The 26722-nt window shown below is 44.6% G+C and overlaps 1 protein-coding gene across 4 annotated transcripts in view; it reads left to right on the top strand.

Annotated features, from left to right (window-relative positions):
* Positions 1-26722, top strand: part of ACIN1 (apoptotic chromatin condensation inducer 1) — a 1432530-nt gene that overhangs the window by 693815 nt on the left and 711993 nt on the right. The gene's annotated exons all lie outside the window — the stretch shown is intronic.

Raw genomic sequence — 26722 nt, 5'->3', positions numbered from 1 at the left:
AAAAAATTCAATAGTGAGCAAGAGAAAACTCCAACCCAAACTGACTTGTTCCGTAAAATCCACCTCTCAGACCGGCAAAGTCTCAATAGAGGGACTCTCCAGTTCTAATCACACATGAGGTGACAACAAATGCTTTATTAGCTGAAAGAATGCCATCATCTAATCAGTGTCCTGCACTGATTAACCAGGTGCAGAGAGCAAGAAGAAAACAGAAGCTCCATTAGTTCCGCCACTCCACCCTCACCAGTAACCTCCACCGTCAGTGCCAAAAAGAAGGCTGTGACTGTCACTCACCATCTTCCTCAAAAAGGCACAGAGCACACCAGAGGTCTCCCCATTGAATACCTCTGATACATCTTTCAGTTCCTTCACTAGACCCACATCAGTGCATAGATGCAAAACCAGCTCCCACTCTAGATCCTCATCGAGCACACACTACTGTGCATTCCAGTTCAAGATCAGGGTCTCGTTACAGCAGTAGTGACACCAGCAGAACAGGGGGGAGTGGGGACTTTCCCTTAATCCTCTCCCCTCCATTGAAACCTGATCTAATGTTGGTCTGCACTTACAACTGTCTTGTACACAGATTTGAACTCGCATATGTTCCACATAGATCTGCAATTATTCACTGACTTACCCCTCACTATCTGATCACTGCTCCTCTTCATTCCTTCCAGATCAGCTGCATACATAAGCGGGTGCCAAGCACAAGAAACCAACTGTGCAAGAGATCAGGTGGTTTCCATGTGCAAGACAGATACAAAATTAGGTACTATTGTAAGTAATAGCCACATTTTCAGAAAACAGTTACTGGGTAAGGAGACTATCTATCTAATGATCTGATCTTACAGGCTGATCTTACAGGGCGCCAGCCGGAGATAATAAGAAATTACCTGCGTAATCTCGCTATGGGTGGCAGAAAACTTCTCTAAACTGTTGTAAATAAAATGCAGATACTTACATAGATTTGGCAGCTCAGGGTAAAACGGAAGATAATTCAGCCATACTACATACCAAATAATTTTTGTAAATCATATCACAAATGACCCTGCAACAAAGGCAAGACAAGGATAGACGTTTAGGCTAGATCACTTGATTCTCTCGCTCCAGTCAAAGATTATGCAGCTTGTAGTAATGGATGTGGCTTGTGTAACGCAGACCAGATTCAGTGAAAAACATAGTTATAAATAAAGTATCCATAACCAAGAATTGCTGACCAAAGCAGCTAGTAAAAAAGTGCCAAGGCATGTGGGTGTAAATGGTATCTTAGAAACAACTCCTAAACAACAGAGTAGGTCAGCTGTTGGGCTTCTTCTCTTGGTCATGGGGTAGGCTGTGGCTGCTAGGCAATTCCTAGAGAGGAACAGTTGGTTTTCATTAGTTTCCCATGGCCCTACTACTGTAGTGGCCATTGGTTAGCAATATATTGGTATTTGTGTCCTGACTTTCTAAGTAGTGTAATAGTAATCGTAGTAATAGTTAAGTCTTATTCTATGGGATGATGATGTTTTGAACCTCAGATGTTCACTCAGGAAAAGCCACTTTCCACTCAGAGTGGTATGTGTAAAAGTGTTTAGGTTTTTAATTTCAGTGGCAAAATATAAAGTAAAGACAGTAACAAAAGAAGACCGACACAGGAAACAGAAGGTCCTAGATCCTTTGGGGGGTGTGGTATAGTCCCAAACAGTTTTACAATGATTACACAGTAAAGGTACTATGATATAAATAATGTTGGCGTGTATCATCAATGCAAGTGTGATGTCTCAAATGCTCTGAGTCCTCAGAAACCTGCAAAACATTTTGAGTCTCAGTCTGTTGGGTAAAATAGCCCTCTGACCTGGTGCCTTCCTGTCTTCATTTTGTGTTTTCGGGCTTGGTATTGATCCGACTGTTTCATCACACCATCAGAGATGCTGCCTCTATCCCTTCCTGAGTTTTAAACATGAAAGGTGGTAGAGTACCCATGATGCACAAAACCAGCAGCAGGTTTTCCAAGCAGACAGTCCCTACCAGCACCTCTCACAAAACCAGGAAGCTTTCCATTCAAACCTCTCAATAAAACCTACAAAATCGTGACATGTTACTGTACTCCTTAGTTCAGCCCACAATTTCTTTGAAAAATTCCCTACTATCCTAGCTAACGTATTCCATTACCCACTAATCACAGGAGACTCGTACTTCTGATTGTTGATCTGCTCTTCCCACTCTTCCAAAGAATATATGCATCTATGTAACAGCCTCCGCATAAAAGTCATCTACCCAAGTTTCCCCCACCAGTGGTGACTGCTGCTCAAACTGATGATACATCCCAGCCTGGAATCAATAACCTCTTGCCCTTATTCATCATTTAGTCCAACAATAGCACTATATTCTCTTCCATGTTAATCCTAACAACTTCCCCAACTTAAGCTAGTCTTTTTTGGTCCCAGACAAAACGGACAACAAAAACATTCTGCACCAACTTAGCAGACACCAATGTCTCAACATCAACGGCCCTTTGACACTTCTGCTCAACTCTTTCTCCGCGGCTGTTGCCCAAACCGTAGGAATATTCGAATCCCCTCTGGTAAGGCTGAAGAATGCACATGCACACCCTTTTGTTCCCAGACATCCTACAACAGCGGTTCTTAACCTGTGTTCCACCTACTCAGGTGGCATGCGACTTCTTAGAAAATTAAATAATATTAACAGATTAATAAACTCTTTATAAATTAAGAAACAATATTGAAAAGGTTAAAACGTTCTGTAAATATAAATGAATTTGAAATTGTAGGCTAATAAATAAATTGGTATCTGCAGATTGGTTTGTGTGAGCAGTGCAAGTGTATCAAACAGAATATGATGGGTGACCATCATTGAATTTAGAAAAGGTCCAACCTTCCTGTTAAAATTAAAATGGTGCTTTTTGATTCATGTGTTTGTGACTTAAATGCAATATTTCATCATTTGTATATTTGTTTGATGAATGCTTGTTTTTGTATATATGTGTATTGTTTTGCAGTTAAAATCATCGACATTGCTTAGGCTGGGGTCATTGGCTTCCAATAATAATTAAGTGGGGGGTCCACACAACTCAAAAGGTTAAGAACCACTGCCATACATAAATAAAAGAAAACATGGTTGCCTGCCCAAGCAACACTCTGGTCCCTTAAACACTCTATAACTTTTTATTATACTAATATTTTTAAGGTGAATAAAACTATTTGTATGTGAGCTTTTGCAGCACAAAGTCTCTTCTAGATTCACATGCTGTGCATATTTCCCCTATTGGGTGGTTAGATACAGAAGTGTTATGTTGGAAATCTTTTTCCTAGTTCTGGTGGGTGTTTACATGGGCGGAGCCTGCGCATGAGATCGATTGTGCCCACAATGTTCCATTACATGACCACTGTTTTAGATAAAAAAAATTCTGCCATTGGGTTTGGATGTGCAATGAGGGAGCTCCCTATAAAAGTGCAGAAAGACTGTTGGTGACTAGTGGGACCCTAACAAAAATCTCTCAGAATCACTGTATTGCGATGCTCAATGTTGGATTGATGTTTTGATAGGGAATTTCTGGGAGTACTTTGCCGCAGTTGTAGAATGGTATTTGTAATGGGTGTGGTCCCTGAGATTCTATTACGCCATCCTAGAGTGTGAGCACAATATTCAGGTTTAGCCCAAGTTGCCACTGGACGTTCGCCTTAAATGACGAACAACAAGTATGTTTATTCTGTCTGTTGAGGGGCTTTAAGTCCAACAACTGGTGCGCACATTCTCTTTTCAAACCTACAACTCCTATCCACAATGATACGGTGCTCCTTGCTCACTGGGCAGCTGCTGACATGGCATGGACTTGAGAAGGAGAAGAAATATGCTCGGTCAATAGAGAAGATGAGTTTCTCCGAAGATGACCAGGTTGAGGCCAAGGAAGCTCAGGGTGAACACTAAAAGGATACAGATCTCGAGATTATTCACCACAATAAAGACCCAGGTTTACAGTGCACCACCAAACAAATGCATCCAAACTGCATGTGACACCGCCAAAGCTGAGGTCTTTAAGTGAAAGGACAAAGCCACAAAAATACAAGCCCTCAACGGCGAAGGAGACTTTCCGTCCTACAAGGCCTAAAGAAGAAGCCACTGGTAAGAAAATGCAGCAAAGAGTTGGCAGGATTTCAGAGAATGATGAAGTGCAAAGAGAAATTGAGGAACAAGAAACTTGGAAGGAGAATTCCCACAAAGACATGAAGCCCTCTGATATTGACAACATCAAGCAAAATAAAATAACATTGGAGGCAGAAATAGATTGGCTAATTAGTTAGAAGAGGGCCTTCGAGGAATTCATGAAATACCATGAGTTCCCTGTTCCCACAGGCATTAAAAGATCCAGCCAGGAATTAGAAAAATGTAAGAATTCATCCAGAAACACCACAAGAGGTAGAAGTAGATCCAGATTTGGGGGAGGAAGAGTTGATGTACACACCTGATGCTGAGGATGCAGAATGTGAGGAACATGTTGCGGAAGAAACACTCTAGAAGGACATTGAGGCAGACTCATGACAGGAGGAGGTGGATATTTATGTTTCAAGACCCTCTCCACCAGAGGACATATCTATGTATCACGGGGTAATTAAGAGCACTGCAGATGAATTTAGGGTACGGATGGAGATGGAAAAGGAAGGAAGACACATGTTTCCTATAAGAAACCCCAGGCCCTGTAAATAGGAAAAACAATTTCCATCTGTGCTGACAAGCATTTTACAAATAGGGAGGTTGTTTTTCAAGGAACCTGCAAAGATGTTACCCCTAGAATATAGAATACGTGTAGGGCACCCACTCCAAATAATAAATACACACAGGCCCATTTGGAACCCAAATCTCTAATAGTTACAGCTTTGGATCCCCCCCATATAAATGCCAACATTTAGAAGACATGGAAAACCTAAGGTCACACCTTCCCGAGGAATACGAAAAGATAACTAAGACAGTTATAAAAGCGGTAAAAATATTGCCAATTACTGCCTTACACCTGCCCTCGATGCAGCCAACACATATAGCAGGCAACAGGCCACAAGCACTGTACTGAGAACGCATGCATGGTTGTGCATCTTTGCTCACAACTGAGATATAGACCAATGTTGTAGACAAGCCTCTTACTGTCACTCATCTTTTCGGCTCACAAGTGGACCTGAAACTGGAAGCCATGAAACATGCAAATGAGACACCCAAAGCTATGGGTGCCTTGCAGTCATTTAAGCCAGTATTTCAAAAGTGGAGGCATTTCATACAGAAGAATTAAGGGAGAACACTGTACCTTTTAGCATCCATAAGTCAGCCATCAGGGAGCCAGTTTAGCCAACCAGCACAGTGTAAGGTACCCCAGCAGTTCAAGACCTTTTTCCGAGGCAGAGGGATGCCCAGAGGTGCCATTTCCAATGGAGCTGCCTTACAATTCTCCAAGAGACACCAGTTGGGGTAGGAAAAAGGACTTTCTAAGCACCTAAGAATCTGTTGCTTCAAACAGGTTGGTGCTAAGCATAATAATACATGGGTATTACATACAGCTTATAAGAACAGTACCTGCAATGCCACCACAACCACAGAAACACAGGAAAGGGCAGGAAGGAATACTGCAAAAGAAAGTAGTAGAATTTATAGCAAATGATGCAATCAAAGGAGCAAATCACAGGGGTCCACAAAGCGTACTTCCTGGTTTCAAAACAGGACTTAACCCATCAGACAATACTGGATCTGTGGTTCGTCAACAAATTTTTCAAAACCCAGCGATTCCAGATAATAACACTCTAGGAGGCCAGACCCCTGTTAGAAGGATTACATGGTGACCATAAATTTAAAGGGCACCTTCCCTGATTATGCTGTCGCACAGAAAATACCTAGTGTTTGTGATAATGTAAGATCATTACCAGTTAAAATTGTTACCCTTTGGCATACAATATACACTGACAGTATATATACAGATTGAGGTGATGGTAGCTGCCCACTTCTGGAGAAAGTCTATTCATGTGTGTGCTTATCTAGATGGCTGTCTAGTAAAGGCAAGAACCTTGAAACAGTGCAAGGAAAACTTGTAGAAAGTGGTGAGTTCATTCCCCTAACTGGATTTCTCAGTAAATTGGAAAGATAACCCCCTACTCCAGAAATGAAAATGAATTGTCTGGGGGTAGATTAAGATACCTTGAGAATAAAATCATACCCTACTCAGAAAAAGTACCAGCATTGCATGAACAAGAGCACCTTTACCACAGGTCATGCACGATCTCTGGAAGTGAGGACAGTGATGAAACTGTTGGCCACTTGCATCCAATACATTCCCAAACATATTCAATTCAATTCAATTCAATAGAGACTTTATTTCGGTTATATTTCAAACCATAAAAGTACACATATAGAATACATTAAACATTTCATATTTAAAATCACAATTACAAAAGAACATAATATGCGTATTTCATTAATGAGTAAGTAGGCAAATTCAACTATAAAGTGCTATTACTACTGGGTTTACAACATGATATAAGGTCTTTCAGCAAATAAGCTTATCATCCTTCAGAGGTATAGAATCACAGATCCAGGCACTTACTCAGTTTGACAGTTAATTTTAAAAATTCTTTGACAGAAAGAACACTGTTGCTGTGCAAAAGCTGTAAATACATAATTGCTGGTCTTATTTGATTAAAATTTAGTTTCTTTAAAAGGGCAACAAGGTAACGTCTGCGTGGATATTCATAAAACCTACATAAAAATATAAAATGCAGCATATCCTGTGGAGACTTCCCGTCGCAGCCACAGGGAGCAGCAGTTTTTAAAAAAATGTCCGACATAGGTCTAATTAAAAGTTGATGAAAAATATTAAACCTGAACCTCGTCAGCAAAAATTTCTCATGAGAAGTGAAGGTGCATGTTAAATATAGTTCCATGGTGTCACAGGTTTTTAACATGACATATTTCCTAATATTAGGTTTCATGAGCTCCTCCCCTTCTCTTTGGGCCTTCCTGTCCATCCGAAAAGCCCGCTTAATTGCTGCCACATCACCCTTTACAATCCCACAAGGGTTTTCAAATAGATTCAAACATCCAAGCCTCAAAAAACAAGATTTCAAGTATTTTAGCCAGGGCACGCACATTGAGTTGTCCTGAGACACAAGGTCTTTCACAATCAGGTGGGTAAGCGGAATATCTTGATTTAACCACAATTTTACCCAGCATGTCAGTGATCTTAGCCCAAATATATCGGATAGGTACTGAGTCCCCAATTCTTCGTGTATCGCTAAGTTCGATGTGCTAGCTGGAACACAGAGGAGACGTTTTAAAAAATTGTTTTCAGTAACCTGTAACTGTTCACCACTTATGTAGCCCCACAACTCACTGCCATATACAGCAGTAGCTATCGATTTCGCATTATAGAGTTTCATCATTGCAGTATTTGGCTTCTTCCCCAATTTTGTAGCAAAATTAAAAATAGAGGCATTAACCCTTGTCATTTCCCCTTTCTTTCTTGCCACATGAGGACCCCAGCTGAGCTTTGTGTCAAATACAACGCCAAGATATTAAAATGTTTGGGTAATAGGGATCAGAGCATCATCAAGTTTAAAAATAAAATTCTTTTTCGATTGTCGGCCAACATGCATTATATATGATTTAGAATTGTTGACCAATAGGTCTCTGTTGGTCATAAAAATATTAAAAGCATTCAAGAGTGCCTGGAGACGCTTTTCCGTTCTAGAAATTAAAACCGCATCATCTGCGTATAAAAGTACAGGAATACCCCGCCTGCCAACTCTGGGGCAGTCTGATTTTACCTCCTGTAGTGCAGCATCTAAATCATTAATATAAAAATTAAAAAGAAATGGGGCCAGGATGCAACCTTGACGCACTCCCTTTTTGATGTCAAAATTATCAGTGGTTTCCCCATTTGTTGAGTACCTAACATTTGCACTGGTGTTACTGTGCAAGTCCACCAGAAAATCCACAATCCCTACGTCCACACCTTTCTCCCGCATGGTCTGCCACAGCCTTCCCCTGTTAACACAGTCGAAGGCCGATGACAGATCCATGAAGGCAAGGTGGACGGCTCCCTTCTGCACAACAGTATATTTACTCAGTATAAGGAAGAGGTTGAGGCACTGGGTTATGGTGGAACGGCCACTACAAAAGCCATATTGGGAGATGGACATGATGTTATTATCTGACGTCCAATTTGATATTCGTTGCAGTAAGATCCTCCCCATAATCTTGACCATGGAATCTATTAATGAAATCGGACGATAACAAAGGGGGCTGCCCTTGTCTCCTTTCTTAAATACAGGGACAATTGTTGATAAACCCCAGGACAAGGGGCAGCCCACTATAGCAGCTGCATTAAATACAGCTACCAAGATGGGTGCCCAAAAACCTGGATCTGATTTATAAAGATCCGGTGGGATTCCATCAGGTCCAGGGGCCTTACTAGCTGTAAGTCCTTCTATGGCATCCATTACCTCGCTAATATCAAATTTAATTATGCCTCCCCTAGTATAAGGTAAAACATCAACTGTTACAGGGTCCGCTGAATGATACAATTTTTTAAAATGAAGTACCCACTCCTCCTTAGTTATGCAGCAATCTAATCCATCACCCGGGTCTTCTACCAGGAACGGTCTTTTAACTAGAGCCCAGAATTTAGTGCTAGAGTTTAAGGTGGAGGGGTCAAGAATTTCATCCCAAGCCTCTTTCCTTAAAAACTCCTTGCGGGATGCAATAACAGACTTATATTCTTTCCGACACAGTTTTACACCCTCCAGATTTCTCGGGGTGACTGACAGAGCTAACCTGAGATTACGTGCAGCTTTGGTACAATCGTGGTTAAACCACCTAGGACCCCCTTTCACCAAGTTCTCTGCGGGGGCCGTCATGAGTTCTGACACCTTCTCCGACAAGTTTTGATAGGCAATAAGGACATGCCTGGGATCTCCTCCCACATGTGTACAGTTCTTAATATCCTCAGTACATTTATCCACAATATTTTTGTACAGAAGATCTGGGGTAACCATTGACCATTTAAGTCGCCGCTTCCCATCTGTTGTGCACAGCCTGCATGAGCTATGGTTCTGGTTTCCCTTGTTAACCCAAGGCCCCTTCAGACGGATTATTAGAGGGTTATGGTCACTAAATTCACTTTGTTCAATACTGAACAAATCCAGAAAAGTCTGTCAGTGAGACTAACATATGATCGATAAAAGTGCCCCTGCCATGCCCTTTGAAAGTAGGGATATCAAAGCATTTTAACGGGTCCCTGAGTGTCATAGCCAGTGAGAGGTCAAAGTTGTTCATTAGATCATTACAAAGTTCCCCATCCACTGTATGTTCCATATGAATACCTCCCAGGCGCTCACAACACAAGTCTGTTAAACATTTTTTCAGTGGATCACCGCAAGGATGCACATTAACATCTCCCATGATCATAAGATTATGTCCAAAATCTTTCATAGAAGTAGTAATAAAAGAGTTCAATAGCAATATTTGATTTAAGCCTGCACTATCATTAGTTGCATTATAAAAATTCACCAAACCAGCCCGACAGTTTTCTCCATTTAAAAGTAAACCCATCACTCCAGAATACTGTGATTCAATCCTACGCATTTTACAAGGGACTAAAATAGAAACAAAAATCACAAGTCCCCCCTTCGGTCTACCCCTTACAGATGGAATGGCTGGCACATAGAAGGCCTTGTACCCTTCCAGAAAAAGATCACACTCAACCAGCCAAGTTTCTTGTAAACAGATGACCTTAAATTGCTTGATGTAATTAACTAAGTTTTCATCAGCCATTTTGGCAGCCAAACCCGCAATATTACATGAAACAACAAAACATCCAGAAATTATGTCCAGTGAGTTCTCTACGGGTATAGGTTCACCTGAAGCCACAGTGCCCTGAGCCGCAGGTACCTCCTGTCAGTCACACATCTCGAGTCCAGACAAAGCATCATACCTGTTCTGTGTGTCGATATTAGACCCATGGTGATAGCGTCCAGCGCTAGTAATCCTGTTGTAGGTTTCATCCAAGTTTCTAGGCCCACATGGATTAGTTATGTTATATATAAATTGTGTATCCATGGCTGGGGTCTGAGGTTCAAGCACCCGCCTAGTTATCCTTTGTTGGGGGGTGGGTTTGCACAGGTGTGCGTAGAAGTACCCCAACGGGCGCATACAAATACTGTTCTCATTATATACTAGTGAGGATGCTCTTAAGAGAACAGTTGCCACATGTTGTGGATGTTTAAAATTTACCACAATGCAATCCCCACTTCCCAGCTTGTTGGACGGGCCTACCCAGTTCACCCTCCTTACTGCCATTATCTGACCAGAGTAAGAGGTAGGAAAGCCACAATTTTTGTTAAGCCATGCTACTGTCTTATTTTTCAATGATGTGTGAGATTCATCATAAGGTGAGGCGGGGTGAGTGCCACATGGTGGAACGTTAGTCAATACCGCCACAAACGGTGCACAGTCAGGTGGTAAATTCAGATATCGGTTTTTCCTGGGGGGCCTTGGAACTAGTCCACTTCGTGGGGCTGAATTGGGTTGTGTCAACAAGGCAGGTGCTACTGGGACGACTGATGTACTTAAAGCATCATTCACAGTAGTAACTACTGCAACAGTATTATGAGTGTTCTGTTGGTCTTTAGCACTCGTCACCTCCTACCCTCTTCCCCCAGCCTTAACCCTGCCACTGGTGGGTGCAGCGTGGTGTGCAGACACTAGGCTGCCCAGCCTAGCCACTTCCGTGACCAGGCTCTCTATCTATATAGACAGTGGTTTGATCATCTCCTCTAATTTCGCTACAAATTTCGCTTCTAGATTTTTAATAAAAGAAGCAAACTGTTCAGTATTTAAGTTCAGACCACTATTATTATTTCCAGTGAACACAAAGGGGTTAATGACAGGGCTATTCGTTTCTTTCCCAACCAGATCCTTTCTTTTGGTACTATGTTTCCCCCCCGTTTTTGATGTGCTATCCTGCAGGTTCGCATCGGCCTAATGACAGGCGGAGCTTCACCTGTTTCCTCGCTTGACAGGGCGTGTTGGTCTGAATGTACCTCGACACTCACCGTAGTAAGCGTCTGCGGATATTCTCTGACGACTCCGCTCATATTTGCCTCAACCTCTGTGATCACCCTTTGCGGAGACAACTCTGGTAAATCCAGCATCGGAGTACCCTTCCCTAGTGAAGCACGTCTTTCATTATTAATCTGACTAACTTTCTTCACCATATAGTTATCAATGGTGCCGGGGCCTATTGCAGGTTTATCATTTTTAGGGCTCGGCATCGAGCCCTATTGCAGTTGAGTTCGCTCTCTGTGGACGCGCACACACACAGGCAGGCAGGCACGCCCCAGACACACATAGACAGACAGACACACGCACACACACACACACACACACACACACACACACACACCCTCCCTCTCTGCCCACTCCCTCTCTGCCGCCCCCCCTCCCCCTCTACCCCCACTCACCGGGCTCTTTCCCTCCAGCGGGTCAGTCACGGCAGCAGGCAGACTCGGTGTCTTCTCCGGCGATCTTCAGCTGATGTGCACGCCCACGCTGCGTCACGTGCGCGCCCACCACGCTGTTTTCACGCCCTTTATCCTCAGCTTGTTATATACTTTGGCTATGGACAATTAGACCACCGTTTTGCTCCGTCAATCATGTTTTCTTGGGCTGCGGTGTCTACAAGGCAAGGGGGCAGTGCACTGCACATGGATTTATCCTCGTCACGCCAATCGGTATTGTTTAATTTTATTTCTTTCGATCAGCATGTTTTTTTGTAATCTCTGGGAGAGCCGACGCTGGGACTTGAACCCCATTCCACAGTGTCAAAGTCCGGACACGGAGTGAAAGAACGTGGCTGTGCAAGCTACCACTGGACCCACTATACTCAGTTAGCATGAGGTGGCGATATCTGCCACTCACTTTCCTCACCACCTTTGTGTTAGCCACGATGATCATAATCATTTCTATCCACTTCCATAATAGGCTTGTATTTTCAAAGATATCCTCTAATACTGAAAAGAAATTAGGGCAATAAATATCTATACAGCAGCGTACATAAACACAAAATGTCATGACATTTTGCACACTGTTGCAGGTCCGCTGTAGTCAAGGAGATTGTCTTCTGAGAAGTGTTTACATCCTCAAAATGACTTTCCAGTGTAGAGGACCATTGGTGCACCAGCTTATCTGGCAATATGCATAAGGATTACTACCTATCTCACTAATATTTTATCTTCGTAAATAGTTTGTTCACAGTACATTGTAAATTGTTTTCACATCATGGGAGCTCTAAAAATTGAATTCTGTTCATCGCTTCTAAATGAGGCGCTTTTTTTGCATTCTTCGACAATGCTTTCAAACTAATTTCTGCTACTGCGGTAGATGGATGGCACTCCGGAGAATATTGTGTTGATCGGTATAGCTCTATAAGCCGTGCGCGCCCCTGGTGACCCTCACGCCTGACCCCAGGTCTGCCCAGTAGAACGGCGCTCACTTCATCCCTCTGTGAGGCAGAAGGTGAGTGTGAGTGCAGAGTGCGCAGAGTGTGAAGTAGTGAGTGCAGAGTGAGTGTGCAGAGTGCAGAGTAGTGAGTGCAGAGTAGTGAGTGCAGAGTAGTGAGTGCAGAGTAGTGAGTGTGCAGAGTAGTGAGTGTGCAGAGTAGTGAGTGTGCAGAGTAGTGAGTGTGCAGAGTAGTGAGTGCAGAGTAGTGAGTGTGTAGAGTAGTGAGTGCAGAGAGTAGTGAGTGCAGAGAGTAGTGAGTGCAGAGAGTAGTGAGTGCAGAGAGTAGTGAGTGCAGAGAGTAATGGATGCAGAGAGCAGAGTAGTGAGTGCAGAGTGCAGAGTAGTGAGTGCAGAGTGCAGAGTAGTGAGTGCAGAGTAGTGAGTGCAGAGTAGTGAGTGCAGAGAGTAGTGAGTGCAGAGAGTAGTGAGTGCAGAGTGCAGAGTAGTGAGTGCAGAGTGCAGAGTAGTGAGTGCAGAGAGTAGTGAGTGCAGAGAGTAGTGAGTGCAGAGTAGTGAGTGCAGAGTAGTGAGTGCAGAGTAGTGAGTGCAGAGTAGTGAGTGCAGAGAGTAATGGATGCAGAGAGCAGAGTAGTGAGTGCAGAGTGCAGAGTAGTGAGTGCAGAGAGTAGTGAGTGCAGAGAGTAGTGAGTGCAGAGAGTAGTGAGTGCAGAGAGTAATGAGTGCAGAATGCAGAGTTGTGAGTGCAGAGTAGTGAGTGCAGAATGCAGAGTGAGTGTGCAGAGTAGTGAGTGCAGAATGCAGAGTGAGTGTGCAGAGCAGTAAGTGCAGGTGCAGAGCGGTGTGTGCTGTTGAGTGCAGAGTGCTGTGTGCTGTCGAGTGCAGAGTGCTGTGTGCTGTTGAGTGCAGAGTGCTGTGTGCTGTTGAGTGCAGAGTGCTGTGTGCTGTTGAGTGCAGAGTGCTGTGTATTGGCAATGTAAATGACAATGTCATTTGTTTATGATTTAAAGAAAAAAAAAGAAATGTCATGAGCAATGCCAATAGCTCTTCCTTTAATGATGCCGAGACCATTGCATTGTAAATGCTTGTTAGTTTTAGACATCTTATATAAATATAAAACAATATGCAAGGTCGTATAAGAGCCACAACTCACTCATATGAAAAACACCAAGATAATAAAGTCTCACGTGAATAATACACAATATAAGTCCAGGTTAAAAGGTGTAAGGTCCCTGGCCCAGCCCAGTCTCCTCAGGCCTCTGAGGGCCACAGAGGGCCCGCCCTTTGCCCGGGCTTAGCCCGGCGCTGCCCGCGCGCGTCCCGCGGTACGAGGGACTGGCGCTGCCTTTATGCGCCTCCTGGCGCTGTTGAGGGCATCAGCTGGTGGTGGGAGGGGCCCGGCGGAGCCAAGCCCGGCCGGGAAACAGGCGGAGCAAGGCCCGGCCCTTTGCTGCTGGTGCTGCGGCGCTGCGGCGGAGCTGAGCCCGGCCGTGAAGTTTGCAGGAACCGTTGATAATAACCCCCACAGGACTCGGCCCTGGCGCTGCCTTTATGCACCTCCTGGCGCTGTTGAGGGCGTCAGCTCGTGGTGGGAGGGGCCCGGCGGAGCCAAGCCCGGCCGGGAAACAGGCGGAGCAAGGCCCGGCCCTTTGCTGCTGGTGCTGCGGCGCTGCGGCAGAGCTGAGCCTGGAAGTGAAGTTTGCAGGAACCGTTAATAATAACCCCAACAGGACTCGGCCCTGGCGCTGCCTTTATGCGCCTCCTGGCGCTGTTGAGGGCGTCAGCTGGTGGTGGGAGGGGCCCGGCGGAGCCAAGCCCGGCCGGGAAACAGGCGGAGCAAGGCCCGGCCCTTTGCTGCTGGTGCTGTGGCGCTGCGGCGGAGCTGAGCCCAGCCGTGAAGTTTGCAGGAACCGTTGATAATAACCCCCACAGGACTCGGCCCTGGCGCTGCCTTTATGCGCCTCCTGGCGCTGTTGAGGGCGTCAGCTGGTGGTGGGAGGGGCCCGGCGGAGCCAAGCCCGGCCGGGAAACAGGCGGAGCAAGGCCCGGCCCTTTGCTGCTGGTGCTGCGGCACTGCGGGGGAGCTGAGCCCGGCCGTGAAGTTTGCAGGAACCGTTCATAATAACCCCAACAGGACTCGGCCCTGGCGCTGCCTTTATGCGCCTTCTGGCGCTGTTGAGGACATCAGCTGGTGGTGGGAGGGGCCCGGCGGAGCCAAGCCCGGTCGGGAAACAGGCAGAGCAAGGCCCGGCCCTTTGCTGCTGGTCCTGCGGCGCTGCGGCGGTGCTGAGCCCGGTCGTGAAGTTTGCAGGAACTGTTGATAATAACCCCCCAAACATAATATTGTACATGAGACCAATTCAGGAATGCCTCAATAGCCAGTAATCATAAAATTTGAAAAATGTGAGGATCTACTGGTTATTATACCCTTGGACCGATCTCTATCAGATCTGCAATCTGTGTCTCTGCCCTGAGCAAAACGAAGTTGATTGCGACACTTGTCACTCTTTCCGTTCGAAGAAAACTCTTTGTGACCATCAGGCTTGATGACTCAAAATGTCATAGAGGCACGTAGGCAACCAACATAACGTTTTGGCACCCAGGACATCAAGGGAGAACACCATGTGCAAGCGTCAGCTGCGGATGAAGGGACCTTCTCCCCCGATGACAGCTCTGGCTCCGAACTGGAAATCCAGGATCTTCCACCAGCACAGCGGTCCTTTAAAGAAGCCTTAGACATTCCTCCTCTGCCAAAGCAGCGGAAGGGAATGGACAAGACTACAAGCCCTTTGCATTTCACTACTCCACCATCCCTACATGCTTAACAATACTCACCCTTACCTCCTGTTTCTCCAGCTGACCCAATATCATACACACCTCAAAGGTCAGCTCATTCAGAAAGAGGGCGACAGGGCCATGGGGATACCTTTGACATCACACCACAGGATGATCCCTAGGACACCTAAGCTACTGATCCACCAGTGGATACAGATCCTGACCGATACCCTGCAAAACCCTCCCCTCCTGATATCATCGCTTCCTACCATAACCTCATTGGTAGGGCTGCCACCATCTCATAAAGTGGTTCTGCATACTGAGCCATTGGAGGATGATTTCCTTTTTCAAACCTTTTCCTCCAGACAACTCCCCGCTCAGTACCTGCCCATGCTTAAAGGCATGCTCCTCCACACCCCAGATATCTTCCATGACTTAGTTCAATCTGGGGTCATTACAACAAGGGTAGATAAGAAATACAAGGCTACCCCAACTGACCCACTCTACATCCTGGGCCAACTTTCATCTGGCTCTTTGGTGGTAGCTACTGCACGCAAAGTGACCAACTCTCAGAGCTCTGGTGATGACCCTACACCAGCTAAAGAGAGTAAGAGAATAGATGCTGCAGGCAAGAGGGTAGCTGTGCAATCGGCCAACAATTGGCGGTTTGCTAATCCCATTAGGCTTTTTTGTCTTGATATGAACACGCACATTGGGCAGAAATGGTAAAACTCCTCCAATATCTCCCAGATGAACACAAGAAGAGAGGCTATGAGATCATCTCTGAAGGGAAGCAGATCTCAAACACCACCATATGCTGTGCCTTGATGCTGATACTGCTGCTTTAACTCTAGTGTCTTTCTATGTAGGCATTCATGGCTCCGGGTCTGCAATTTCAAACCGAAAGTCCAGCAAAACCTACTTAATCTTCCTTTCGATGGAGAACATAATTTTGGCCCGCAGGTAGATACTTTATTAGAAAAAATAAAAAAGGACAATGAAACAGCAAAAGCAGTGAGTGCCCTTTGAACCCCTTCCCATTGCGGGTGCTTTTGCTGCTTATCCTACCACGAAGGTTACAAAACCACTTCCCCCAAAACCTCCACATCATGCCTAGGACCACAGGCTCATAACACCTCTCCCAGGGGTTATTTTCGAGACTTCTACAGAGTAAACAATTTAAAAGGTAGAGGTAAAGGTAGATCCCCCAAAGGATCTGTCACCAACAGTAAGCCCTGAATTATCTCTCATTTCCCCGAATCACATAACACCAATCTGTGGTAATCTCCAAGAGTTCTTTCCCGCTTGGTGGAACGTCACCTCCAACCAGTGGGTGTTGGCTATTATCCAAAATGTTTATTGTCTGGAGCTCACTTCCACAACTCCCAACATTCCACCTCGCACAAACAAACTCTCCTCACAACACCAAAGGTTACTCAGTGAAGAGGTCCAAGCGCTCCTCAAGTAAAAAGGAGACATAGAACCTGCCCCTCACCATCAACAGGATACAGGAGTTCACTTGCTATACTTCCTTATCCACAAAAAGGACAGGTCTCCTAGACCAATTTTAGATTTCAGGCTCCGAAAGAAATATTCTCTCAGAGCACTTTCACATGGTCACTCTTCAAGATGTCAACCCACTACTACAACGAGGCGACTTCATGGCCGCAATCGATCTCAATGATGCCTATTTCCACATTCCAGTTCATCCGGCACATCGCCAATACCTCAGCTTTGCAGTAAGCAGACGGCATTACCAATTCAAAGTTCTCCCTTTCAGAATCACTAACACACCTAGGGTCTTACCAAGTGCCTCGCAGTGGTGGCACTCACCTAAGCAAACAGTGCATCCATGTCTTTCCCTATCTGGACAATTGGCTCATCAAGAGTGCCACTCATCTAAAATGTCACCAACACACTCAGGTCACCATCAACCTACTTCACGAACTAGGCAATAACATCAAAGCTTTAAAATCTCATCTCCAACCCCTTATCTAGGGTCAATCCTCAATTCAGTGATGCGCATAGCCTATCCAAAGGCTGCTCGGATACATTCCTTCCAGACACTCATTCCTCTGCTTCAACCTAATCAAGAAGATGAAGTCAGGACAGTTATGGGTCTCCTTGGCACGATGGCCTCATGCATCGCTATAGTACCTCATGTCAGGTTACACATGCGTCCATTACAGAAGTGCTTGGCGCACCAATGGTTTCAAGCAGAGGGTCAATGGGAAGATATAGTGTTGGTCGGCTGTCAAACTTGCCACTCTCTGCAATGGTGGAACACCAACAACTTGGTAAAAGGACGGCCAGTCTTAGGGCCAGATGTACCCTAGACTTCTGGTTGCGGTTTCCTAATAGAAAATGTTTGCGATTCGATGTTAGGAAATCATAAACAGCTATGTACAACAGTGTGTTTTACACTGTTTGTGATTCCCAATGGGTCGCAAGGGACCTGCCCAGTTAAAATTCCTGACTGTAGTGGCTGTAGGTGCTTACTTTCTGAACAGGAAACATGGTTCCCTATCCCGAATTCCTGTCATCAAAGTCTTCAGGGAAGGTCTTAAGAGTCATTCCGCTTTGAGTCCCACCAGCCTCTACATGGAATCTTAATATTGTACAAAAAAGATTAATGGGCCATCCATTTGAACCCCGCCGTGTCTGCCCCCTCCAGTTTATATCCTGGAAGGTAACATTTTTGGTCGCCATCACTTCCCTTAGACGTGTCAGTGAGCTTCAGGCAGTAACCTTGGAGGAACTCTTCTTTCAAATACTTAGAGATAGAGTTGTTCTCCACCACAGCCCTAAGTTCCTCCCTAAGGTGGTTTCACAATTACCCCTCAATCAATCTATTGAACTTCCTGTATTTTTCCCTCAACCTGACTCTGTTGCGGAACAGGCTCTCCATACATTAGATATTAGATGAGCCCTCATGTATGATATTGACAGAACAAAATCTTTTAGAAATACAAAACATCTTTTTGTTAGTTTCTCCAAACCCCATACAGCGAAAGCAATTACAATCCCTCTTAGAGCCCATTCAAGAAAAAAGAGGAGCCTCGATGGCCTTTCTGGCGAATATTCCTATTGGTGATATTTGTAACGAAGCTACATGGTCTACACCACATACTTTTGCAAAACATTATTGTGTGGGTGGACTGGCTCGCCAACAAGCGAATGTTGGTCAGGTAATTCTGCGTTCACTTTCCCAAACCACTACAACTCCCACACGCTAGTCACTGCTATTTTGAGAGGACTGCTTTACAGTCTATGCACACGTCTAGTCAGGGTAAGGTGGTACACTCCTAAAATAACCCCTGCTCTCCCCTTTGGTAGCTTGGCACGAGCAGATGGGCTTATCTGAGAGGCAGTGTGTAAAGCATTTGTGAACACATACAGTAACCCATTGACAACACTACAGATAGACACCACACAAGTTGTAGTAGAAAAATAAGTATTTTTATATAGACTTAACACAAGACCACAAACGACAAAAATCCACAATACTTTACTTTAAAAATGGTAGAAATAGCTTAGTTCTCTTTAGATGGTAAATGCGACAGTTTAAATTCAATATACCTTTGGATGCGTAACGCTATACATCAAAAGAGTTGCAGGGAAGGTGATGTTTCGGTTCCTTACACGCATGAACGGTGATGCGTCGGTTCCCTACTGCTGCGTAGGGGATGGTGATGTGTCGGTTCTTCTCTGCATGGGGAGGTGATGCGTCGGTTTCTTACTGCGCTTCTGTGCGGTGCGATCTGCAACGCCTTTGATGCGATGAAGATCCGGTGCAATGAAACAAAATGGCGTCGTCGTCTTGATGTGACAACGATGTGTGCACGCCCGACGGCCGTGCGACGACTCAACGAATCTTCTGAGCCGTGACAGGCCCTGCTTCTCGGGTGATGCGACGCTGTCTGCTGCGGCGGCGACACTCTTCTTCAGTGATGAGACGACAGTGGCTGCGGCGGCGACACACTTCTTCTTGTGAGTCGCACTTCCAGCTCGTTGGGACACATAGTCCCACAGAAGGTCCAGCACCACAGCACTGCAAAAGAACTCAGGGGAGCTGGTTGGTGAAGTCTGTTATCCCTGAGACTTCAGCAGGAGGCAAGCTCAATTTCCAAGCCCTTCGAGATCCTTTACAAATTGATGAAAGTAGCACAAAGTTCCTTTCTCCTTTATTTGGCAGTCAGGCAAACACCGCGGGCCAATCCCCCAAACAGCACTCAGCTTGGGGATGGTCTCCTCCTTCAGTTTCTCTCTGGTTACTCTCCAAGGTTCTTCTTGTTTCCCAAAAGTGATCTAAAGTTCTTGGGTCTTGGTCCCCATATTTATACTAGCAAATCCTGTGTTCTCTGAAGGCAGAGGGCCCTGTACCCAGTCCAAACCAGTTCTGTGCTGTCCTGGAGCACTTTGTTGACAAGACTCCTTCTTTCCTTTGACAGTGTGGGCCAGGGACATCAGACGCCCCCCAGGAGGTGGAGCCAGAATTGTGGAAGGCAGGCCCAGCTCTAGTCAGGTCCTAGGTACAACCCCTCCCACCACTCTACATGCAGATAGCTCTATTCAACCCTGTGCTGACTCACCCTGTCTCCTGGAGCCCCTCAACACAGGGGAGGGAAGATACAGCTCTGGAGCACTCTGTTGACATGATTCCTCCTCTCCTTTCACAGTGCAGGGCAGAGACATCAGACAAGCCACAGGAGGTGGAGCCAGCATTGTGGAGGGAAGGCCCAGCCCTATTTAGGTGCCAGGTGCAACTCCTCCCTCCCATCTAGATGCAGATCTCTCTATTCACCACTGGGCTTCCCCAGCCTGTCTCCTGGAATCCCCAAGCTCTGTCACTCACAAACCCAGACAAGGAATACACAACTCAGCAGAGGCGGGCTTGGGTAGTTAGACAAGAAAATGCCTACTTTCTAAAAGTGTTGTTTTCAAACACAGAATATTAAAACCAACTTTACTAAAAGATGCATTTTATAATTCTGAGTTCAGGCATACCAAATCCGTATTTCTACCATGTTCCCTGAGTCAGTTAGGATTATAAGAATGTAATAATCTAACTGTCCATTCTGGCCTATGGAGAACAGGTAGCCTTCAATAGTGAAAAACTAAAATGGCTGTAATTCACTATTAGGTCATGCCACACACATCGGGGCATGTCCTACCTTTTACTTACAATGCACCCTGACTTGGGCCTACCATAGGGGTGACTAAAATGCAGAAAAGAGAAGGTTTAGGGACTGGCAAGTGGGTGCACTTACCCAGTCAACATGGCAAAACCAGACTGCACACAGGCTTTGCAATGACAGGCCTGAGACACACTTTACAGGCTGCTTCTGTGGGTGACACAACCAGTGCTGCAAACCCACCCGCAGAATTTGATTTACATGCCATGGGCACACGCTGTGCACTACACCAGGGTCTGACAAGTAAACCAAACCAACCAATCATGGAGTCACTAATCCAATAGAATACTTTACAGTAGGGAGAGCATATGCACTTTAGCACTGATCAGCAGTGGGAAAGTGCCTAGAGTCATAAAACAGCCAACAACAGGTCAGAAAAAAATACAGGAGGAAGGAAAAAAGTTTAGGGATGACCCTTCAAAAAGGGCCAAGTCCAACACCCAGTAAGCATCTGTTCGTGGCATGTGGTGCGCCCTCCTCCCCAGATGCCTGTGCTAGTTGAGGTCAATTTAAAATGTCTTACTTTTCTCTTTGCATGGACATCTCCCTATACTAGGCTTTGCTCCACATTTCATCCTAACCCACCATGCACAATTACAATCTAACAATGGAGTTGATGACCATATGCATTACCAGCAAGAGGAGGAATCACAATACCTAGTGACTCAAATGGCTTTTCTCGAAGAAACACATCTGAACCCAACTCTAGATGGCAGAATTATGCACATCATGCTACTAACAGATGCTTACTGGTAAGTAACATTTTCCATTCACAGTGATAGATAATTCACAAACTTGGCGTATTTCAAATTGTCATGCATCTCTTCAAGCATAGCAGTGGAATCTCAATTTAGTACTAGCAGGGCTACTGAAAGTACCCTTTTAGCCTATGCACAGAACTTTACTTAAGTTTCTAACCTTGAAAACCACCTTTCTTGTAGCTATCACGTCCGTCAGGAAAGCTCGAGATACATGCACTCATTGTATAGGAACCAGACATAGCTATTTACAAAGATAAGATTATCATAACACACTCCAGGTTTTTACCCAAAGTAGAGCCACGTTTTTGCATCAAGTAGCCCACAACACTACCAGCCTTCTTTCAGATTCCCAGCAGAAAAGGAACTTAGGTAGATTAGTTGTAAGGAAAGCAGTGATGTACTGTATGCAGAAAACTATCAGCCCATCACACAACTTTTTGTAGCACAGTCAACAAAAGCATTGGGTACAGCGGTAACCAAGAACACCATTTCCAGGTGGGTAGTAAAAGCAATTCAACATTGTTATAAAATGCCCAACAAAACATTAGATGTAAAACCAAAACACTTTTTCTCCAGAAAGAAAGGGGCTGTGGCTGATTTTATGTCCAATATATCTCTACAAAACATATGCAAAGCAGCTATATGGTCATCAGAACACATTTTCATAAAACACTTATGTGTGGACATCAGTACTCGCAAAGAAGTAGCAGTTGGACAATCAATAATTTGTTTTTATCCTCTCCCTCTTCACCCTCCCAAACAGGAGAGATAATAGTCCTACATAATCTGTGTTCAGCATTTGAATCTAAAAAAGACGTAATGCTGCAAAAGAAACAAGTTACTTATCTGTAATTATAGTTTTGCAGCTTGAAGATCAATCTAGATCTTCTAGATTTACACATGACCCTCCAACTTCCCAGATGAAGGAGGGTAGTGGAGAAAGGGAAAAAAGAACCTGAATTTAATGTGACTCATGTGGCCTTATGTTCAAGGTCTTCTCCAAGCTCTGCCTATGTCAGCGCCCACCAGATGTAGGAAAAAGGTTAATAACTTAGCACTTCCAGACCCGACCACTAGTTAACGGAAGCAGGCGCAGCAGGTGAATCTAAAATATCTTCAAGCTGCAATACCATAGTTACAGGTAATTCACTAATTTCTTATAATGCATCATATGCAGATCCTTCTAGGACAAGCAGAAGACAAAAGAACAATCTGCAACCAATACTAAAGTAAAGTACAGTATAAACCTGGAAGAGTCAAACGCAGGTGGAAAATGTAAGGGATGAAAACAGAAATCCTGATTCTGGACTTGCATGCGTGCTAAAAAGAATGGACTCTCTTTGTCATCTCTTCCGCCCAACACTTTATTTGACATGCTGTCCCCGTCAAGGTGAGGAACATGTGTAATCTGGGACACAGACTTCAGCCTCATTTATCAAATAGGAGCAGTTATCAAATCCACCTTTCACCAAATTAAACTCCTAGAATGAATGAGCAAACAAATTGATGCCAACTGAAAATTGTCAACTGACCATAGCCCTGAGATGCTTGAGTACAGTTTTTTTTCCAGTACAGCAATGACCTCTACTCTGGCCTGCCTGACTACCAAAGGAACAGGCTGTAAAAACAAAACAACAAACAACAACACAGAAACATCAGCCATACATGTTCAGCCTCTGCAAGAATCGGCTCCCACTCTACTTCATTACAGCATCCACCTGCTTTCCATTACATTAAAGATCACGTCTAAATTTGGATGTCTCGCTTACAAATGCCACAAGCATTCCGCTACCTATTAACTCTCACTAAACAGTTCAAACATTATCAGCCTCACCAACATTTATGCTCTAAATAATCCAGCATCCATGAATCAAGTGCAAAGGCAGAGGAGACAGATGCTTTTTAATCTCATGCTACACATGCATATTGTCCTGCCATTGGACATCCAGAATGCCCTTCAGAAAAGGAATTAACAAACAGCAATGTCTCAACAGGTAATATTTGAAAGACAATGAATCAAATGGAAATCCCAAATTTTTCCTGCCACCGGGACGGAGAGGAGTGTTTATCGGTTTTCTGCTTGGCACCAATTGTAGTGCTTCATGATGGGCGGACCTGCCCTATTTCTTCCATCCATTTGAAAAATGTGATACACATGGACTTTAGATTAAGAAATGTAGGAGATGTAGTTAAATATTTCAAAATATTTATAGATTTTTGTCACTTGTTGCAAATGTAGTGCACCTCTGTTTTTCATGTTTATTGATTCTCCCTAGCATAGGGGGCACTTTTTGGCAGGGGTTGCTGACAAGGGGGGCACACAGTGGAAGGTACATTGTTTGAACCACAGACAAATATTTGGGGAGATAGCGGTTTAGGTGCGGCAATTTTCTGGGTCCACTGCCATTTTCCTTATTATAGGGAAAGACACCATGATTAAATATCACGATCTGTGTTGTGTATTGTAGCGGAAAGGGATTAATTTCAGACAGCGATCCTGTTCTTCAATATGAGTGTAATCAAAAAAGTGCACACTTAGTGCTCATGAAAGGGTGAACGGCGCAAGAGAGGCATGTGATATGGTGACAGCTAAAACGACATAATTAAAATTGTTACGTAACATGAGCAATGAGAGTACAATTAGTTTGAAACATGTTATGAGCAAAGGAAGCTGTGCGAACACAGTACTTTGTCGACAGTGTTTTCGACTTGATCGATTTCAGGACACCATCAAGACGAGATTACCAGTGTATTTGAGACTGCTGCAGAAAAAGGAGAAAGGAAAGGAAATCAGGGGAGGTGGTACCTGGGAGGAAAAGTGGTGAGGGTAGCTAAGGCCGAGGGGAAACAAACTACCTGCTGCATGAGCACGCCCGGAAGAGGTCATCTAGACTTTCATAGGTGAGTAGCGGGGTTGTGAGTCTAAGCGAATGAGTCGCGGAGGTCCCAAGGGGGGATTCTACAACAATGAAGAGTTTGTTACTATATTACCCAGGTCTCAACAGGGTTTACAGGATTTCTCCTGCTATATTTTCCTGTTACATTGAGCAACTGCTGGGCTGTGAGTGCGTGTCCCTTGTGGACTTTCGGTTACAACCCCAATTATGGGAGAGTAAAGTTTACTTTGCCGACACAGGGAAACACCCAACTACTCTGACTACATCAACCAAATCCTTAGTGGTCCCTCTCTCTTCTCCATCCACTGCCCCCTCCATTCCTGCCACCAACACTTGACAATGTTTGATTGATAGATTGGAAAATTTGAGGAAGAAACAGATACAAACAGGTCTATATGCACCCATGCTCACAGGTGTTATTCCATTCGGACTCCAAATACACAATACACCTGCCATCTTTACTCAAGATCCTAAGTTCCACTTGCAACCACCAGCTTCAGACATTAGATGGTCCTCTGCGTAGACACAGCCATAGAACACAGCAAGAAAGTGTTGGAGGAGATTGCGGAAGTAGAGAAACTCATACTTGAGGATAGCAGCCTGACTGATGCCAAGAATCTACTTGATACACTAAACACTCCCATGACCACCTTGGACACATTTGAACAAAATAGGAAAATCAATAAGATTCAGACAGACAAAAAAATTACAGCATAGAGAGGACCTACCCACGTCTACAGGATGATTTTTATAATACCCCTACCAACCCATAAGAAAATGCAACTTGGGCAGATACAAACACAACCAAGTATTTACCTTTTCCGACTCCTCCAATACCTCTGCTAAAGAGTCTAATCCTGGTGAAGGCACCATGTTAGATCGAAATCAAGGTAGACCACCATCACCACCACCAGTCCTCCCCATTGTTTTTTATGGGAGGCCACAGACGTGGCTGGAGAAGAGCACAAGCAATTTACCACTATGAATACCCAGGGGAAAGACAGAGTCATCGCAAACTTTACTAATGGGGCCCCCCTCAGTAATCCCACCCACTAGTGGGACAATTCTGACATGCCTCGTCCTGTGTGTCTCATTCCTGTATTCGTTTACATTTTATTCATTGTCTTTCAAATATTACCTGTTGAGACGTTGTTTGTTACTACATTACCCGGTTGTCAACTGGGTTCATGGGATTTCTCTTGTTGTATTTTCCTGCTTCAGAAAAAAGCAGAGCAGTCTAAAGAAAGGCACAATAAACCCCTATTGCTTCTGAAAGATCTGGTTAATGTTGGTTCTAGTAAGATAAGCGGCTCTTCTTTATGGCCTGAATGAAGAAAGGCAGTTTCTGCTAGGCTGCTAGATTGGACAACAAAGCGTTGCATAGGTCAAACACTTATTTAACTAGTTTGATCAACTAGTCAAATATGTAGGTACTTGGGGAAATGCCTGGGAAAGAGACAATTAGAAAAGCTGAATGTGTGGTCTAGATGCAAAAATGCCCTTATATCTCCAACTCGGGCTTAATATTTATTTCCAAATTGGAATGGCATGGTGAGCCAAAAATTATGGATTTAGGCCCAGATATCTGTACTTTGGGTGATGTTTGACAATGTTCAGCATTCAGTCCATCATCTTTTTGTGTTGCTATGGTCGCCCTAAGTGGGAAGGGTATGCCCGCATGTGAGTCCCATGCTCACTATGCCATTCTATTCAAGCTAGCCTGCCTGATGAGGGGTGATACCCCAAAACCGGTCCCTGGATGCTTGTTTCTGGTCCAGAAGGACCTGGCCTGGCAGTTTGGGCTGGACTGTTCCCTTGGGGAGCAGGGTCAAGACGGATTTGCATATAACTGGGTCCAAACTTAAATGGCATGGTGAGTACAAAAACAATGGATTCAGGCCTAGATTTTTTTACTGTGGTTGAATGCTTGAAGGTGTTCATCATTCCGTCAATCATCTTTTTGTGTTTCTACAAGTCATCTTTGGGTAGGCCACGCCCAATAATCTTTATTGTGACTGCCCAATTCTAAGTTATGAACTTTTGAAGAATTAATAACCCATCAGTCCAACTGGCAGAGTGAAAAGATTAGCCCCAATGACTAACATTGGACTGGGTTGCCATTTTCGCTCTGGTAGAAGGTTTGACTGCAGTGGGTATTTGGAAACACCTGTGAGTTACCCATGGCAATTGATTCAGGATAAGAGCTGGGGTGCGATAATGGGTTGTTGGAATATCCATGCCCGCTCCTTGATTCCTTGACTTTGCCAGTTAAAGTTGAGATCACTATTGAACATTTACAATCACTGTTAAAATATGTAGATTTCTAAATTGTAATCTCTTTCGATAATAGTAAGGTTAAGGTTTAATTGTGATATTGGAGTGTTTTGTGCTAACATTGTTTAACTTGTGCCATTGGGAATTATGTGTCAGAACTCGAATTAACCCCCCCCCCCGCCCCCCCCCCCCCCGTTTACCTGTGTGCGGACAAACGCCGATCTGCATGGAGGCTCGAGACGGCCGGAGTCAGAAGTCAGAACTATATCTCCCGGCATGCCAAGTTACTCGGCGCAAGGATGACGCAATTTTGCGCGCACCCGGA

Source organism: Lissotriton helveticus, chromosome 5_1, assembly GCF_964261635.1.
Source record: "Lissotriton helveticus chromosome 5_1, aLisHel1.1, whole genome shotgun sequence".
NCBI lineage: Eukaryota > Metazoa > Chordata > Amphibia > Caudata > Salamandridae > Lissotriton > Lissotriton helveticus.
The sequence above is the reverse complement of the archived record's forward strand: the minus strand, read 5'-3'. Positions and strand labels throughout refer to the sequence as shown.